This window comes from Protopterus annectens, chromosome 15.part0 (genome assembly GCF_019279795.1).
Source record: "Protopterus annectens isolate FY-2018-M chromosome 15.part0, PAN1.0, whole genome shotgun sequence".
NCBI classification, from domain to species: domain Eukaryota; kingdom Metazoa; phylum Chordata; order Ceratodontiformes; family Protopteridae; genus Protopterus; species Protopterus annectens.
Window position 1 is genome coordinate 205,304,539 of NC_056749.1, and position 15,705 is coordinate 205,320,243.

General features: G+C 43.5%; 1 protein-coding gene across 2 annotated transcripts in view; it reads right to left on the reverse strand.

Annotated features, from left to right (window-relative positions):
* The window catches only part of ZC3H12B (zinc finger CCCH-type containing 12B), a 766,103-nt gene that overhangs the window by 36,937 nt on the left and 713,461 nt on the right, over positions 1–15,705 (reverse strand). The gene's annotated exons all lie outside the window — the stretch shown is intronic.

The following is a 15,705-nucleotide window of genomic DNA, read 5'->3' on the forward strand; positions in this document are numbered from 1 at the left end:
GTACGGGATGACCTGAAATCCCTGCAGCCGCAGGTGTGCCAATACCACTGCTTTACATTTGGTAAACACCCAACGGGCTGTTGTGAGACTGAAGGGTAGGGCTCTGAACTGGTAATGGCTGGCTCCTAGCTGGAAACTAAGATGTCTCCTGGAATGTCTACAGTAGGTGTCCTGAAGATCTACTCAGCACATCAAATTGCCCTTGTATAAGAGAGGCAGAATGGCCAGAGCATTGACCAACTGGGCCTTTTTGACTGAAAGACTGAGTTCGTTGAGATCCAAAATAGGAAGCAGGTCCCCCATCTTTTTTGGCACTAAAAAGAAGCAAGAATGAGTATCAGATCCTCTTTGTCCTATTGGGATCTCTTGAATGGCTCTTTATTGAAGACGTTGATGAACTTCTTTAAAGGCCAGCTTCCTCTGACTGGGTGGAACATCTGGGAGGTAACTTTTTACGAGAGGGAGTTCCGAAAAAGGAATGGACTAGCCCCTGGAAACAATGTTTAACATCCACTATAGCTGTCCAGGCTAGTGGTGTAGGGAAATGCGACCCTCGACTGCCTCCAAGACAGAGCAGTCGGGTAATGGTTCAGGAGCGCTGATAGGGCTGCTCAGAGAAGGGTTCCCTGGAGCCCTAATTTTGCAGACCCCCCCACCTCCAGGGTGGCGTTGGGCATTGAAACCTCACCCCCTGCCTCTGGAAGAGGAGTCATCAGGAGCGTCCTGGAAGGGAGTCTGTGACTTCTGGCACCACATCTTCCTAGTTTCTTGCTGGGTCTTAGAGAAGGACCTCTGAGTAGTAGAAAGCTTGATCCCAACTGCAGACAAAGTCTTCCCTTTCTGCTCGCTGTGGGTGAAAGTGCCCTTCACAGAACGTCCAAAAAGGGTAGAACCATCAAAAGAAGCATTGGTAAAGGACACTTGAAGGGTACTGCAAACATGCATAAATATACCCAAGCATGATGCCTCATACCAATGCTGGTACCTGCTGCTCGAAAGGTAGCTTCCACAGCTTTGGAAATTAGCCTCACTGAGGAGTTCACAAGGGATGTCAGAATAGTAGCTTTGGAAATACCTTTTTAAAGTCTTCCGCTGGCAATAACTCTGTAAGGGAAGTGGAAAATTCTTGGACCAAATCCCTTTGAAGGTGGGTAAAGTGTGCCAAGTAATTAACCGCCCTCAGTCTGAAGGTAGCGGATGTGTAGACACACTTCCCAAGATGGTCCATCACCCGTGACTCCCTGATTGGGGGATGGACTGTGGGGGCTCTGCTCTACCAGCTCCTTGGTCCGGAGCTATCGAAAGCCGAGGCATAAGGGACCGGTCTGAAAAAAAAACAGTACCAGATCCTGCCCCCGCAGAGCTGGCATCAACCACTCTGGCCCGAGGGCACAGGAACAGAGTAAGTCGGGGACCCTGACGGGGGTGGAGAAAAGGGGAATACTTGGCCTCGCCAGGATCTGACCACAGGGGTCAGAGTACTGAGATTCAAAGGCTACAGGGTTGGAAGAGAAGAATGACTAACTGGGAGGAGCGAAGCCCTCCTGGCCAAATGGGCAAAGGAAGCCAGGAGCCCCAACTCTATTTGGGCCTTGAGGAAGCTCCTCATCATCCTGTCCATGCCAGAGGGTAACAGACTCCTAGAAGACCTGGAGGAAGAGGAGAAGTGCGTAGACTTAGTAAGAGACCCTACCAACTTGCGGCAGTGTTCCGGGGTTCGGCTCAGAGGCCTTGGAACCAATGGAGCTACCTGTCTCGAGGTAGAAGCTACATCCTCCAGAACTATAATTGGATCAGACGATACTATGGGATCTGACGGATGAGCCAACATAGCAATCTGATCTGACGAACTGGTTGGATCCTAGGGCCTCTGATCTGAAGAAGCCCTGAAACCGGAAGATGACTCTGCGGCTCTCACATCCGAAGACCTTGGGTCTGAGAAGGTCCAGGCTGGGGTCGGATCCCAGGACCTAGGATTTGACAGCCGTGGTTTCTTAGATCGAGCTGAAGGTAAAGAAGGGGTCTTCCTCTTTGGATCTGCAAAGGATGCCTTCCAAGGGGAAAGAAAGGTCCCCCCTGAGCTAGAACTTTCAAAAGGAGTTTATTACAAGCCCTCCTTGTGGGAGTTGGAATGGGGCATCTTCCGACTGCACAAGGAACACTTTTTAAAGCCCGAGCTCAGCCATAAAGAAAAAATACACTAAACACAAACACTACTCTACAGGAAAAATAGCTAACTGCCAAAGCCTTAATGGCTAAGGGAAAAAAAAGGCACCAAACTACCACTAGCGACAAAACTCTCTAAACAGCTAAGCTAAGGGAGGGAAGGTACTACTAAACTAAGAAAACAACTGTAAAGGAGATAAAACTCACTACACTAACTAAACCAAAACATTATAAATCAAACACTTATCTGCAGCCTGAGCCAAGGAATCGAGTCTGAAGTGAATAAAGGCAAACAAGATCTGGGGGTTAGAGGTCAGCAGGGCATTATGGGAGAGGGAGGAGTTGGAGCCTTGGATCCATCTGTTGTATGTTGCCAGCTCGGATCTGATATCAGATGCTAGACCCTATGGTGATGAATAATGACATGGATAGCATCAGATCTAGGGGTTACCCACAGCTGGTATGATTTGGTCAACAAGGATAGAGCAAAGTCTGAGGGATTAAACAATGCTAGCCTATGGATAAACCTGCATCACCTACACTGTAACATTACAAATTACTATTATACAAGGATATCTGAAAAATATTTTTTTACCTTTTTTTTTTTTTTTTTTTAAATATTGTATCACAAAACTTCCTGTTTCTTCTCACTAACTACAGCATAAACAAGATTTAGTGAGTAGATTTGCATATGCACATCTGTGCTTGTACTGTACATCAGATTTTTGTATTTGCTACTACTTTTTTTAAAGGGAGTCATAAGTTTTCATATGTCCAGCTGTTTACATGAGTATTTCTATAGAGCTGAAGTGTATTGTGAGTACTTCCAACATTTGCTTTAAATCTGTTACATATTGTTTTGGTTCTTAATGTGTGTGCGTGCTTAGTAAGCTAGACACATGTAGCTGGAGTTTAATTTCCATAATTAGTTGCAAAGAAAAACGTGGTTGCAAAATTTTCTTAATAGACGAGTCACAGTGACTGTTTAATTTATTTCTTTATTTTTAGGTAGTAAAATAAAAAAACTATCCTGAATTAAACATTTTTCAGAAGCATAAAGAAAAAATAAGAAGTTATGTACCTACCATAACGTTCCATGTTAGTTGTCTTCTCTCGCCTTCTTTCTTGCTTGATGGGTTCGGAGCCGATCCTCGGCTCCGACTCGGCACTTGCTAAGCTCGAGAGTCACTTTTACCAGCTCGAGGCAGCCCCATATCCCATGATGCAAGGCGGTAAGTACCCAGATCTCGTTTGATGATAAAGGGCAATAGCACCAAGCATAAACACTTCCCAAAGGAAGAAAGAAAGCCTACAGGATGGAAGAAGGACCAGCTCTGAATGGTCTTCAGCATAAAATTCCTTGTAGAAAAGGTCTGTCCAGGCCTGGGGAAGGAGGGAGGGTCAAGAAAGAAGGCGAGAGAAGACAACTAACATGGAACGTTATGGTAGGTACATAACTTCTTAATGTTAAGTTGTCAATCTCACCTTCATTCTTGCTTGATGGGACCGCGTCCCTAGCACCTCTATCCTGGGTGGCTCAATGGAACAGACTCTTGAGGACTGTAGAGCCAAAACTGGCTCTGTCCCTGGAGGCCAAGTCCAATTTGTAATGGGAAACAAAAGTATGAGGAGTGGCCCAAGTGGCCGCTGCACAAATAGTGTCTAAAGGAAGTCTAGCTTGAAAGGCTGTAGAAGTAGCTAAGCTCCTAGTTGAATGTGCTTTAGGTTTTGAGCACAGCTGTTTTCCCCTGAGCAGATAAATTTCAGAGATGACAGAAGAAAGCCATCTAGATAAGGTCACTTTAGAGACAGGAAGGCCTTTCTTGTTATTCGCATAGGAAACAAAGAGTTGATCGGATTTCCTAAATTGTTTAGTTCTGTCCAAATAATATCTGAGTTGGCAGTGGACATCAAGATAATGTAGTTTTTGTTCCGATCTGTTTGAATAGTTTGGAAAAAATAGAGGGAGATCAATAGATTGATTCAAATTAGTCTTTGAGGCGACCTTAGGCAAAAAGGTCGGATTAGTTCTCAATGATACTGTCTTTGTGAAAGACCAAATAGGGGGGTCGAACCGATACAGCATGAAGTTCAGGCACCCTCCTGGCCGATGTAATAGCTACTAGGAATAATGTTTTCCAAGAAAGAAATTTTAGGGAGCAAGAAACAGCTGGCTCAAGGGGAAGAATCAAGGATGTCAGCACTAAATTTAGATCCCATTGAGGAGGAGGATTCCTGATTGGAGGCTTTAGCAGGAAAATTCCTTTCAAGAAGGCTCTACAAAGCCTATGGGACATAATATTGTGATCTGCGATCCCGACATGAAAGTTCGAGATAGCAGCCAATTGAACTCTAACTGTGGAAGAAGAGGAGCCTGCATGAAAAATCTCCGCTAAGAAGTCCAAAACTGCCTGAACTGGGGCAGTGAAGGGATCAATATTCTTGGCTTTAGCCCAATAAGAGAAACGTTTCCATTTGCTTGTATAAATCCTTCTGGTAGAGGATTTTAAAGAAGCTACTATGATGTCTCTAACAGGGTTAGAGATCAAAGGAAGCCTGGCTAAGGAAGGAAGTGGAGCAACCATGCTGTGAGGTTGAGAGAAGGGATAGACCGGTGCAGCTGACCGGATTGGTGAATCAGAAGATCTGGCACTGGGTCCAGATGCCACGGCTGCACCAAAAGGTGACGATGGAGGAACGGAAACCAAATTTGTCGAGGCCAATAAGGAGCAATGAGAATCATTTTGGCTCTCAAAGCGGTTGCTTTCTGGATAACTTGAGGGATCAGGGGAAAAGGAGGAAAGGCATAAAGAAGTCCCTGGGGCCAATCCTGGGTCAGAGCGTCTCTGGGGGGATGGCCTGACAGAGGGAAGAGAGAGAAGAAGTCTGGGCATTTGCTGTTTTGGGGAGTAGCAAAAAGATCGCAACATGGGCGACCCCATTCCAGAAAAATCTCCTCCACTATAGATTGCTTGAGAGACCACTCGTGAGGCATGAGAATAGCTCTGCTCAATCTGTCCGCTAAAATGTTGGTTTTCCCAGGGATGTGCGTTGCTACCAGAAACCGATGAGAGGAGATCGCCCATTGCCAAAGTCTGAGCTTCGACACAAGGGGTAGGACTTGGTTCCGCCCTGTTTGTTGATATACCAAACTACAGATATGTTGTCTGTGTGGACTGCAATTGTCCCTACAGGAAGAAAGTCGTTGAGGGCTTGCAACGTTAAAAGCACTGCTCTTATCTCTAGGACATTTATGTGCAGGTGGTATTCGAACGGTTGCCACGTCCCATGAACCATCCTGCCCTGATAATGACCCCCCCACCCGATCAGGGAGGCATCCGTGGTGACAGTGGCTACCGGGGATGGGGGTACAAAGTGTCTGCCTTGGTGAATCTGGGGAGAAGTGATCCACCAAGCAAGATGATTTTTGCAAATCTGTGTCACCAGAATTTGGTGACGCATTGGAAGTTGTTGGTAAGACCATTGAGTGAACAACATCCACTGAAGAAGGCGCATGTAGAAGCGAGCCAGGGGAAGAAGAGTAATGGCCGCAGCCATGAGGCCTAACACCTTTAGAAGCATTCTGGCCTGTACTTTCTTGTTGGCTGGAATGATCCTGACGTGAGTTTGAATGTCTGAAACTCTTTGATCTGTAAGGGTAGCTGACATCCGAACAGTGTTTAAGTTTGCGCCTATGAAAGTAATAGACTGGCAGGGCGATAAGGATGACTTTTCGAAGTTGATCGAGATGCCCAAATGAGAACAAAGATTTATTGTGTAATCCCTGGCTTGAACAAGCTGATGCCTGGTGGTGGCTGAAAGGAGCCAGTCGTCGAGATACTGAAACACCTGGAATCCTTGATGTCTCAGGTGAGCCATGACCACTGCCATGCATTTGGTGAACACTCTGGGGGCTGTAGTGAGAACAAAGGGCAGAGCTCTGAAATGGAAATGACTGGACCCCAGCCGAAAGCGGAGAAATCTCCTGGAGCGTCTGTGAATTTTTATATGATAGTACGCATCCTGAAGATCTATTGAGCACATCCAGTTGTCCTTCTGCAAGAAGGGCAGAATCGAATGAAGAGTGACCATTCGGAATCTTGTCTTCCTCACAGACTTGTTGAGTCTGCTGAGATCCAATATTGGTCTCCAGTCTCCCGTCTTTTGGGGACCAAAAGAACCTTGAGTAGATTCCGGCTCTGAATGGTCTGTTGTAACTGGCTGAATGGCTCTTTTGCAGTAGTTTTGAGACTTCTAACTCTGCAATTTCCCTTAGACCGGGTGGTACGTCTGGAAGGGAATTTGAGGGATAGAAAGGACTTTCCTCGAAAGGAATTTTGTAACCCTCGGATATGATCGACTGTACCCATTTGTCTTGAGTGAGAGAACGCCAGGCTTCTGGGTACAGCGATAGTCTTCCCCCGACTGCCTCCAAGGAGGGACAGCCGGGCAACATCTCAGGGATGCTGAAAGGGCTTGTCAGAGAGAGACTCTCTGTTTCCCTGGTTTTGTGGACCCCCTCTGCCTCTAGAGCGGCGTCTGTTATTGTTACCCCTCTGCCTCTAGGGGTAAACTGACCACGTGAATCCGGCGTGACTCCTTGGGATTTGCGGAACCACATTTTGCCACCCTTCTGTCCTTTGGGATAAGGTCTAGAAGGGGTGGAAAAGCGGACTCCAACGGCAGAAAGAGTTTTGCCGTCCTGCTCACACCTGGTCAACGCTTCCTTCACTTGAGGGCCAAACAAAGCTGAACCATCAAAGGGAGAGTTTGTGAAGGACGCCTTAAAGGGATCTGCAAAATTACATAGCCGCATCCAGGCTTGGCGCCTAAGAGCCACACCTGTACCTGCGGCCCTACTACTCCATCAGCAGCATATGATATCAGCCGCATGGAGGAGTTTGAAATGGAGTTAAGGGTTCCTAGCTGCGAAGCAATTTTTCCTGAGCCCCTGCAGCTGTAGGATCCTGCACAACTTCACCTAGCTCCTTAAGAATATCCCTTTGGAGTCTGGTGAAGTGACATAGGTAATTCAGCTTAACGCATAGCAAAGGTCGCTGAAGAAAACATCCGCTACCATATCTATCCATGGTCCTAGAGTCCTTATTAGGAGGATGGACAGGTACGGAAGGATCTGCAAGTTCCTTCTTTGTGGCAGCCGCCACCACCATGGCATCAGCGGGACACCTTTTGTAAGGAATTGCTTGTCAGTTGGGGCAGTAATAAATTTAGAAGGCCTCCTAGGGACTGGCTCTACAGAGTCAGGAGCAGCCCACGCCTTCGAGCAATAACCTGCATAAGGGGTCGAAGGCAGAGACACCCAGGAGGTGGAGGGCCGAGATCCAAATGCCTTCAGGTTTACTGACTCATCCTCAGAGGGATTATTGTTGGGCCAGTTTCTCCTCTGTCTAAGGAGTTCTAGGATGTCTGAGAAGGAGACATCCTCAGAGGGGGATCTTGGGGATCCCTCTGACTCATCTAAGTCAGTATCAGAAGTGATAGACTCGGGGGAGTCTACGTGTTTCCTCTTACATGTCCTCTTCCGCAGAGGATCTACCGACAAATCAGGAGAATCCTCGAAGAGGGGATATTCCCAGTGGGGAAACCTGAGGCGGAGGATCTCTGGGTCCTGGAGCAAGAGAAGTGGCAGAGATGTCAACAGGCACCATAGAGGGAGGAGCTAAGGGAACAGACTGCTGGCTGAGACCAGTGGCCAGCGCACTCTTCATCACCTCGAAGGCTCCCTCCCAGGAAGGTCCGAGAGAACCCACTCAAGAACTAGGAATTCCAGGACCCACCGAAAAGGAAGGCTCCGAGGCAGATGTCGGAGCCGAGCTCACCAAGGCCGAGGCTCCAAGGGGAAGAGCGGGTTCAGACAAGGGTCCGATGCCACTCACCCCCTCGGAGTAGACCAGGGAAGCCCGGCCACCGAATCCCTCTAAGGAAGGTCTCGAAGAGGAGATAAGAGTAGAGGCTGAAGGAGCAGAAGGGGGTATCTGTCCCTCAGCCATAGCAGAAACCATTCCCGAAGACTCCAACTCCAAACTCTGGGGTAGAGTCGAAGGAGGAACTGCAATGGGGTGTGGACTAATAGTCATCTGCTGAGACGGACTATGTAGCATTTGGGCCAGTGCCTGTGACTTTAGTAATCTACTGACCACTCTCTCCAAATCATGGTCAGAAAGCCTGGATGACCTTGAAGATCGGCTCCGATGGCTCCGCTCCGAGAGGAGAGCGGCCGAGCCGAAGTATCGGCTCCAAGGAAGGGACCTCGACCTCTTCCTCGGAAGGAACCATCGGAGCCGATGAAACCACAGAAACTGTCGGAGCCGACAACTTATCGGCACCGACAGGTAGCTTCGATGCATCGGCTCCAGCCGGAGCCGATACGGCCATAAAAGTAACGGTGTCGGAGCCGACCGGAGCCGACACCGATGCCTGGGCCACATGGTGGTCGGAACCGATCGGAGCAGACACCGGCGGTCGAACCAGAGTCGGCACCGATAGCCATGGGCCGAAGGTTTAGGTAACCAGAATCGGCTCCAGCCGAGCCGATCTCGACTCTGAATGAGTCGAGCCGAGGCCACAGGCTTGGACACAGAAGCCTGGGCCTTGGAAGACTTAGAAGTCTTAGATGGCCGACTTAGCCGGAGAGCCCTCCGACTTAAGAAGGCCCCTCAAAATCAATTTATTTCTTCTTTCCTGCAGGACTCTCTGGCTAAAAGAATGACATATAGCACAGGAGTCCTGCAGGTGAAGAGGCCCCAGGCAGTAAAGGCAAGAAGTGTGACCGTCTGTCAGAGACATCTTCTGATAGCACGAGTCACACTTCTTAAAGCCTGAGACCCTTTCTTTAGACATGGTGCACAAAACACACACACAACACCAGTCCAAGAAATTAAATTAAATATCAATAACAAACACACACACACACACCCTAACAGGGGGGGGATGGGATGGGTGAAGTCTGACTGAAAGTTATGAGGAGACAGGGAAATTTTCTGTCAGAAAATGACTAAAACTAAGTTAAAACTAATAATTTTAAGTTTTTTTTAAGAAAGGGGCTAAAATAGTAAAGTAACAATTCACTTACCAGGAGCTGGTAAAAGGAGGACCTCATCAGCGAAGCGGCAAACGAGATCTGGGTACTTACCGCCTTGCATCATGGGATATGGGGCTGCCTTGAGCTGGTAAAAGTGACTCTCGAGCTTAGCAAGTGCCGAGTCGGAGCCGAGGATCGGCTCCGAACCCATCAAGCAAGAATGAAGGCGAGATTGACAACTTAACATCTTCATATTTACAACAGAGAAAAAGTAAAAACGAAATTTATGTATTCACCATAATGATAGATCTATGCTGTCTGTTTTTGTCCTTTCTCAAAGTGTGGGTCTTTGGATCAGAGTCCTGTTGTATGTACCAGTTTATAAAATCTGATCTGATGTCTTTAACAACCATTCTTCAAAGTATGGTTCTTCAGATCAGACTTTGGGCAATTTCACGCTTTGGATCTGGTGCTCATGCTCCTCTCCCCTTACCCATAATTCCCCTGTGCAGACCCAGTTACCTATGACAGAGTTTGCCTGCAAGAAAAAATGCAAATGTACAATGTCTAAGTAGTAAATAAACCAGCTGATACACATGGTCTTGATAAGACAAATAAATCTCTAGGGATCAAGGATAAATCAGCCAGAGCAGTGCAGGAGTTAAAAAGTCACATACCATAAAATACATGGAAGGGGGAAGGAGGGTGGACAGTTGAGTAAGGATGGAAGCAGACAACACTATCATTACGGCGAGTTCATAATTTTCATATCTGATGTCTTTTCTGTCCTTTCCTAAACTTATGTGACAGAGTCCCCAGCTACTGTAGCACCTAGGTGGTCTTATGGAAGGATATTTAGAGCACAGCTGAACCAAAGGAGACTCTTAATTTGGTTTTTATGTCCAATTTATAATGTAAAATGAAGGTGTGAACCTTGAACCAGGTGGTAGCTACACAGATGTCATCAAGAGGTACTCTGGAAAAGAGGGCTGTAGAGGCTACAGATCTGGTAGAGTGGCTTATGAGAGTATAAGCAATTATAAACCCTGCTCTGTTCTTTGTACACATACGATATACATTCAGACAGCTAATGGGAAAGAGTGACTTTGGATATCCCCTTTCCCATCCTGACAGGGGTAGCAACAGACAAACCACTGATAAGGTTTCCAGAAGGTTTTTGTTCAATGTAAATGAAACGGTAACTGACTATGAACATCCAGTAAGTGAAAATTATATGCAACTTTGTTTTAAAAATTTGGGAAAAACAAAGATGATTTATGGATTGGCTAATAGAGGATTCAGAAGCCACCTTTAGAAGAAAAGACAGACTCGTTTTCAAGTGCACACTGTCTTTGTGGAAAACCATGTATGGAGGCACTGAGTTCAGAATTATCCTAGCTGAAGTAGCAGCAACTAAGAAAAGAATTTTCCATTATTAAAAATTTAAATCAACTTTAACAGCTGGTTCAAAAGAAGGGCTAATTAAGGTTTGTAGTAAAATTGTAATATCCCAGGGAGAAACTAAGTCTCCAAGGGGGGGGGGGGGGTGGGTGTAACAGAAAGGTTCCTCTAATAAAGCGTTTAGATAATCTTAAGGATGCAACAAGCATGTGAGATTCTCACCAATGTGAAAGGAAGATATGGCTGCTAACTTTACTTCAACAGTGGAATAGCTGGTTCCATTCTGAAAAAGACAAGCAATAAATTCTGACATTGCTGGAAGAGAAGCAGAAAAGGATCCCTGGAACCGCTGCAGTTGAAGATGAGTTGCTACTACTGCCATACATTTAACACCTGGGGGGGCTGTGGTAAGACCGAAAGGCAGAGCTCTGAACTGAAAATGACAGTCTCCCAACATGAAGTGACTTTCTGGAGCGTCTGTCCATTTGTATAATGTAGTACACATGCTGAAGATCTGTCAAGCATATCCAGTCATTCTCAGTAGAGGAAGAATAGGCTGTTCCATGACCATCCAGAATTTCATTTATCTTACAAGTTTAAGTAACTTCTCCTTCATGATCTGGATGACCGAATAGATGAGGCCTAGAGTAATGGTACAGGTTTTTCTGCAGTATTGGTGAACAAAGCCTCTGGGAAATTGGATCAGGTCAGAAATTACAATTGGATCCAAGAATAGTGAGGGTTTTACAATTTTTGGAGCTGAAGACGGCATGCGGTCTGGAGATCTCTTCCTTAAGATCTTCATTTTTCATTTTCCCTGGATTTCTCATTGACTATCATCTGGCTTATTTGGAGTAGGAGAAGGATGAAGAAGTATAAAATTTAGTTGGAAATGATGAGATGCCTTTTTGCACAAAGGCTGGCAGTAGCCCTTTTAAAATAAGTTTGTTAGTGTTTCACAATGGCACGAGTCCAAAAGCTTCACAAATACAACAAGAAGTGTCCAAGTGAGAAGAGCGCAGACAAAATACATGTGCGTTGGAGTTGGCAACTTGTGGGCACAAGAAGCCACGCATTTCTTGAAACCAGTCAGTTTCTCTGACATGCTGAAAGGAAAGAGATGACAACAGAATAGAAGCTATATCCTTGTATATTTAATACAAGAGAAAGGAAGTGTCCAACACCAATGCAAAGAACAAGCAAAGGTTTAGGGAAGGTGAGGGTAATGAGAACAGTAATAGGAAAAGAAATAGAAATCGTAATAATAATTATAAAACACTTATCCAACAAAAAACACCAGAGTATCAACAGATCCATCTTATTTTTGTGGCAGCAAACGAGTTATGGGGTAGTTGGATCAACACAGGAGAATTATGGGTATGAGAAGCAGCCTGAGCACTGGATCCAAAGCTTGAAAGTGGCCCAGATCTGAAGAACCGGATGTTCAGGAAAAGGCAACGTCAGATAAGACTTCAGGCTTATAAATGCCCTAGGGCAGATAGCCTAGTACGAACCTATGAACCTATAAACCAATACATACAATGAGAGAGCTATGCACAGGAAATGGAGCTCAGAGTATTAACATTCAATTTCATATACAGGCAGTTTTACTCAGGATAAAACTAAATGTCACTTAGTACAACATATCGTATTGAGAGGGCAAAATATTATTTCTGATTTTTTTTCATTAGTTTTTATATGGTTGGTCTAATCATCTGTTGAGTAATAATATCTCATCCTTTACTTTTATCATGTCCCTTCCAAATGGACAATATTTTGCCTTCCAATTTATTGCTACTGTTTTTTTAAATTTGCTAACATCAAAAGTGGCTTACATGTATAATCAGACTTTCCTTCTATTTTACAGAAATCAATAACAATACGAAGGATAATTCTATCTTCTCACCCCAAATTTTAGAACTTATTTCCTTCATACCTTCCTTGAAAACATCCAAAAACCTCAGAATACATGTCTCAGTCACCCAAATCCTCCTTGTCACATCTCCCAGAACTTGAATAAGAGCCCAGAAGCATTCTAGACACCCTAGAAGGGGGTATAAAAATTCTTAAAAATATACTGCTGATCAAAAAGTCAAAATCACCTTGATTTGATGAAATATCTTAGGACAAGCAGTGCTTTTTATTAGATTTGTTGAAGAAAGGTAATCTATACATTTCTCTCCACCGTCTATATGTATCCAAAACATGTAAAAAAACGCCTAGTAACAAAATTATCTTAAATACCGTCTAACAAAAAAATTATCATTTTTTAATATTTCTTTCCTTCTTAGTTATCCATTTAATCATCTTAACAAAAAGTTGCTTTTCTTCACAGAAAATGTAAAAAAAAACTTTGTCATCTTCTCTATATTTTCTACAGAAACATCAATCTCCACTAAAGTCCACTTCCACATGATAAAGCTAGTAATTTCTGCTATGGATAATGTAACTAATATAGTCAGTAAAGCACTCTAATATATCCACTGAAAAGTAACCATTGTAAATATCTGAATACTTACTGAGAAATGTTGCTGTTTGATGTATTGTTTATAACTACTGCTTCAGTGATCTATTTGCTTATCACAACTGTTTATTTTTTAACTGTTTTATTGTTGATGTGTGTATACGTCTTGCTTGGGTCATTGCTGAAAAGGGTCTATTAACCAGTGTACTTACCTGACTGACAAAATTAAATGAATACATACAATAAATAAATCATTAAAAGGATATCTGTTTTTTGTACCTGTGATCATTTAAGCTTACTAAAATACTTCTTTAGTATCTCAGAGTTAAAGATGTTAAGATTTGCACTGGTTCTGACAAGGATGGACAGGATTAGAAATTAGTATATTAGAGGGTCAGCTCAGGTTGGACGGTTTGGAGACAAAACCAGAGAGGCGAGATTGCATTGGTTTGGGCATGTGCTGAGGAGGGATGCTGGGTATATTGGGAAAAGGATGCTAAGGATGGAGCTGCCAGGTAAGACAAAAAGAGGAAGGCCTAAGATAAGGTTTATGGATGGGTGAGAGAGGATATGCAGGTGATTGGTGTGACACAGCAAGATGCAGAGGACAGGAAGAAATGGAACCAGATGATCTGCTGTGGCGACCCTTAAGGGGAACAGCCGAAAGAAAAAGTAGTAGCATCTCAAACTCTGTTAAACTTTAAGGATACGCCATACTTCTCTTATATATCTTTTTAATGCTTAATAAGCTTTTAGCATTTAGAGATCTGTTTCCAACATTTTAATTTTGTTAACTGTGCGACTTTTGGCTAATCTTCATTTTGTAAAGCCCTTGCCTATCCAATACATTGGGAAGTAATATCTATTTTAACAATCATGCATAGACATTTCTTTCAAAGCCCATTTATTCAGCCTAAGCAATCTTAAACTCAGAGAACAAATTCTTATTTGTGCTTATCCCCCTCCCCATTCTTTTACAGTGATTCACCCTAAAAATCTGTCCTTCATATTCCTTTGACACATTGTTTTTTTTCCATATAGCTCAGTAGGTATCTATCAAAATATTATATATTATCCCTAACTGGGCAGCTTGGAAGTATTTCCAGTAATGATACCCGCCACCCAATACCTCACAATGTACTTGGAAATGTTGCTACCTTTCAGGCCAGCTGGTGTTTACTTTTGGTGCCAAACCAAGTAAAAAAAAAAAAGTAATCTTTACTTTATTTAAGGGGGGGTTAAAAATAGAAAGAAAAGCATAACATTTCACACTCCTAATAATTTATCCCAAGGCATTGGGCAGTAAACTGTATTGTTTGTCTCAATCTCTGTAATTCTGCCTGCAAAAAGCCCGTTTTTAAAATAAATTGCCTCTAGTACCTTTCATTCCTGTACCACATTTTATATTTCCTTTGCATCTAGAATATATTCATTAAATGCATAACACTATCCCTGCCCTAATAAACCAGGATATAAAACAACTATATATAAAACTCTCCTCCCTCCTATGCTCCCAAGGTGAAAGCTCATTGCCCTAAAACTGGGTGAATGAACTTTAAATCCAGATAGATGGCCACCTACACCAGCTAGAGAATGGAATAAAAAGTATGCCTTGCTCCTCAGTCAGAGAGATCACTCTACAGTGAATGAATTAATTCACCCTTTGCAGAAGCTCTTCTGCCTCCCCTTCTTTGAAATTATAAACTTGCTAAAATTCTCTGCAATCATGTTATCTCTTGCATCTTATATTTTCTGTGACCAAAATAATGCTACAAGATATATTCCACAGCTCCTTATCAAACCAGTGTCTATTTATGGCTGAATGCATTTCCCAGAATCTTTAACTAGAGTAAACATGACTGGCTGCATCACCAATCATATGACTTCCTGTATTAGATAAGCAACTGTGGCTTCTTAAAGGGGAAAGGCCATTAATTCACCACTGGACATACAATGTGAGCACATATCTTTGTGGGGTAAACTTACCAGTGATTTATTATCTCTTCAAAACATCCAAGAACAACTGAAGGTATTTAAATCCTTCAGAGTTCAACTTGTATGTTATGTAGTATCTAAAAATGGTATAACTTGTTTTCACTATTTGTCCCCACTCTAGTCTCTGCTTACATAATGGATCCAGGCACACGCACTACCTCAGCCCTCTCTATTATCATCATCTTTAAAGCAGAGGTGGTATATTCCAAGGGAGTCCTTTTTTCTGGATTTGTTTTTTTGTTTGCGATTGTGGTACTGCCTTGGTTCTTGGTTTTGTAGAGTCGGTATATTTTCAATTCTTTAAACTTTGCTAATGAAATATAATTTTTTAAGTTGCTGAACACTCAAAGAAACATTTTCTGAGGTTCACTGGCTTATTGAACTGAAGAACAGAATCATTTTTCACAGTAAAATGTGTGTAAACTCTAAATAAGAGAAATGCACAGGTATATGACAAATTTTGTGCATTAATTATATTCCACTCGGAATGCTTGTAGTAGACATTTAGTCCGATAACATGGAATCAAAATAGTTCAAAACTGTTGAAATGAAGGTAAATAAATTAGCAGAGGTATTTATTAGTTCCTTTTTATTTTGAGAAAACACTATGATCCTATGAACACAGGTCAATAAGTAC